Genomic DNA, 4,576 nt, shown 5'->3' with positions numbered 1-4,576 from the left:
CAATCATTCAAGAGAGTTCACTTGATTTACAAATGGATTGGAGGTCTGTCATTTCCAAGCAACTGAATTGTAGCTTAAAATCAGTGAATACCCTTTATTTCTGACCAAGCCTCATTGCAATGACAGTCAATTAATGTTTCTCTCCAAAATCACAACATTATACCATGTCATACTTTCAAATAACCTCTAATTGCCCTTGAAAAAAATACAGGCTCCTGACGTTCTCAGTGCCCAGTGACGGCAGAGATTGACGAATTGCAATTCAACCGTGTAGCAAGATGACACCACTTGAGCCAGAGGTCAACTAATGATTAGTAATGACATTCCAATTCACAGCATCTTGATTGACAAGCTTGATTTTCCGTAATAACTGTGGAAAGTCAGAATTTTCAAAAATTTTCCCTGAAACGCATAAATACTCGAAGCTCAGCGTTCACAAATGAATCAGATGAAAGAATGAAATCGATGATTAGATGCCACAAGACCTTATGTCGAAATACAAACGCCAGTTATGGGATGATATGTCATTTTGGAGAAAACAGAGACGATTTTCTACAGAAACTAGCCTCGCCTTTGCCGATTTTCGTGGGGCCCACCGCAGCCAATTGCTTTCGTTGTGGTCGGCGCTCATAACGAGGGGTTTGCTATGGCTGCGAGTCTTGTGGTCAAAGCAGCACCGTTCTTAAGAGGCGCATGCCTGATAGAACGTTAAAGCTAGTTAAAAAAAAAAAAAAAGCCTTTCCCTCGCTCAAACTATATAGTCATATTATATATCGATACAAAGCTAAAGACTTTATCTTCACAATTCAGAAGACCAACTTCATGTATATGAACAGGGACCTATATTACTAATATAGGTCTATGATATGAATAAGATTAAAAGTTACAAGCGAGATCGGCAAAACACTGTCAGTCCGGAAATTTCCGTTCGTAGCGATCAGTGCTGAGTGTCTCTCAAAATCGTAATCACTTTCAGAACATCACAATCCCAATTCACGATGTCTTTGAGTAAAGTGTAAAAAAAACGAAAAAAAAACCAACCAAACACACAAAAACCAACAAGTCGCGTAAGGCGAAAATACAATATTTAGTCAAGTAGCTGCCATTTTTCAGCAAGACCGTATACTCGTAGCATCGTCAGTCCACCGCTCATGGGAAAGGCAGTGAAATTGACAAGAAGAGCGGGGTAGTAGTTGCGCTAAGAAGGATAGCACGCTTTTCTGTACCTCTCTTTGTTTTAACTTTCTGAGCGTGTTTTTAATCCAAACATATCATATCTATATGTTTTTGGAATCAGGAACCGACAAGGAATAAGATGAAAGTGTTTTTAAATTGATTTGGAACATTTAATTTTGATAATAATTTTTATATATTTAATTTTCAGAGCTTGTTTTTAATCCGAATATAACATATTTATATGTTTTTGGAATCAGCAAATGATGGAGAATAAGATAAACGTAAATTTGGATCGTTTTATAAATTTTTATTTTTTTTTACAATTTTCCGATTTTTAATGACCAAAGTCATTAATTAATTTTTAAGCCACCAAGCTGAAATGCAATACCGAACCCCGGGCTTCGTCGAAGAATACTTGACCAAAATTTGAACCAATTTGGTTGAAAAATGAGGGCGTGACAGTGCCGCCTCAACTTTCACGAAAAGCCGGATATGACGTCATCAAAGACATTTATCAAAAAAATGAAAAAAACGTATGGGGATTTCATACCCAGGAACTCTCATGTCAAATTTCATAAAGATCGGTCCAGTAGTTTAGTCTGAATCGCTCTACACACACACACACACACACAGACACACACACACACGCACATACACCACGACCCTCGTTTCGATTCCCCTCGATGTTAAAATATTTAGTCAAAACTTGACTAAATATAAAAACCAACAGAAAATCCACATTTGTGGCTTTGGCAGTGTGATAGTCTAACTGAAATGACTATTCCAACTTGGACCCAAATTCCAACGTTGCGCACGGCCGATTCTAGAATGGACCAGCAACAAGGGTTTCATTCTAGAATGGCACCCCTGTACTTGCGCAGGGTTAGAATTCCAACCTGGACCCGGTCCATTCTAGAATGAAACCGGATTCTAAGTTCGCGCAGAACATATGCACCCAGGCTCGCTGTCTTCGGCTAAAAGAGCTTACAGTTGGATCTTCGCTCAGACAAATCTAGCTGTCTTGTCCACTTGCTCCTGTCGCATAGATCTGCAATGTGCAACATCATCTTTGATTAATAAGTCTGGGGCACAGACAAACACACACGCGCGCACATTTGCGAGAGAATGCACGTCAGTCTATTCAATCAAACAGTATAAAAACATGGAAACTGGACATTCGCCGTATAACAAACTCAAGAGATTCATTTGTGTGTGTATGTTTAATCAAAAGTTCATCTTGGGCACATTCAGTCTGTATTGTAACAGGACCCATCCCGTAAAAACTTCGAACAGATCTATTAAATTCTGAAATCCTTGACAAGTTTTTTGACTCACACTGCGAAGCAAAAGTGAGTCTATGATTGTATTCACCCGAGTCGTCCGTCTGTCCGTCCCCCCCGTCCGGCCGGAAAACTTTAACGTTGGATATTTCTTGGACACTATTCAGTCTATCAGTACCAAATTTGGCAAGATCATGTATGATGACAAGGCCCAAAAAAACATACATAGCATCTTGACCTTGCTTCAAGGTCAAGGTCGCAGGGGCCATAAATGTTGTCTAAAAACAGCTATTTTTCACATTTTTCACATTTTCTCTGAAGTTTTTGAGATTTAATACCTCACCTATATATGATATATAGGGCAAAGTAAGCCCCATCTTTTGATACCAGTTTGGTTTACCTTGCTTCAAGGTCAAGGTCACAGGAGCTCTTCAAAGTTGGATTGTATACATATTTTGAAGTGACCTTGACCCTGAACTATGGAAGATAACTGTTTCAAACTTAAAAATTATGTGGGGCACATGTTATGCTTTCATCATGAGACACATTTGGTCACATATGATCAAGGTCAAGGTCACTTTGACCCTTATGAAATGTGACCAAAATAAGGTAGTGAACCACTAAAAGTGACCATATCTCATGGTAGAAAGAGCCAATAAGCACTGTCATGAATTATTATTATGAGGCGCGAACCTGTCAAGAATAGAATAGGCAACCGAGACTACTCGCGCATTACACGACGTATCCAAGTGACGTATTCAAGTGTACTGACGTAAACTAAAAACGTTTCACGAGAGGGTCGTTTTCCGCAAGTCCACGGAACGAAGAACGCTTGGAAGAAAAGCCGTTCCCCTGTCTTTGAAGGTAAGTGACTGTGATTATTGCATCGACAATCGTTCCACGGGATCTGGGCGAAGATGAGTGTATCGTGTCAGTCATGTACATTGTGTTGTTGTCAAGTTGTGTACGTTTGAATGTGCGCTGTTGCCAAATTCCCATTTTCCAAAACACAGAAATAGAATGAGAACGATAATAAAATATGAACAAACCAAGTCTTTTAGACAGGCTGTGTAGGTAACACATATGGCCCTTTGGTCTGTTTCAGGAACCCACGGTCCAAAGAAGGAATTCATCCTCATCTTCCTCATGCTGCTGTATTTATTGTGGAGAGAGATGCGACCAGACTGTTACTGTTATCGAATTTGATGATGGTGTCTTGAGAAGAAGATTGACGACCCAGACCAGGAGCGCGGTTTTCAAGACCAGCCAAGTGCTACACGTCAACCTGAGTATCTTTTCAATGACATCGAGCTAAGTCAAAACTTCATAACATTATGTGTATTCCTTTTGTTTTGACGTCATCTAAGGGAAAGTTCTGAAGAACGTTTGCGACGGTTGAGTCACGTTAGATTACCATGACGGAATTGATATCCAGCAGCAATAGACAGTTGAACAGAGTGTGCTGTGATTCAAGTGACATGATCTAGCTTGAACAGTGTGTGCTGCATTTAGTACGATACTGATATTTAGCAGAAATAGACTAACCTGATCAATGTGTGCTGCATTTCAAGAATTTTATAACACTATCCACGTATTAAATTATGTAAACCTGTGTTGATCTTTCTCCGCTATTTCGAGAGCATGGGAAAGAGTGAAGTAGGAAAGTAAAGTCAAGGTAGTACCTGTTTCTTTAGCTAATACGAAAAGGCGGCGTGTTTTCCTTCCATAAATTTCCTTTGGAAGGCGCACGCAGAAAGAACAACAGGCTGACGAAAACTGACCTGTGACAAGCACCATTGTACTTCTTATGTCTTGAATTAACAGCTTTGTGTTGCATGACCTTGGATGACCTTGGGTCAAGGTCACATGTATTTTGGTAGGAAAAATGTGTAAAGCAGTTCTTAGTGTATGATGTCATTGCTAGGTTTAGCTGAAGGTCAAGGTCATGTAAATGTCAAGGTCAAGCATGTGAGTCGTATGGGCTTTGCCCTTCTTGTTTTCCAATCATCTGTATCTGACCGAAGTAAAAAAAAAATCAGCCAGTACACGCATCTACTCCCCACAGAGATATAGAATAGAGCCACCAAGCGCTGTGCTGGCAGGGGAAACGATTGCAGCTA

Source organism: Littorina saxatilis, linkage group LG15 (assembly GCF_037325665.1).
Source record: "Littorina saxatilis isolate snail1 linkage group LG15, US_GU_Lsax_2.0, whole genome shotgun sequence".
In the NCBI taxonomy this organism is placed as follows: Eukaryota; Metazoa; Mollusca; class Gastropoda; order Littorinimorpha; family Littorinidae; genus Littorina; species Littorina saxatilis.
Note: the sequence above shows the minus strand (reverse complement) of the source record.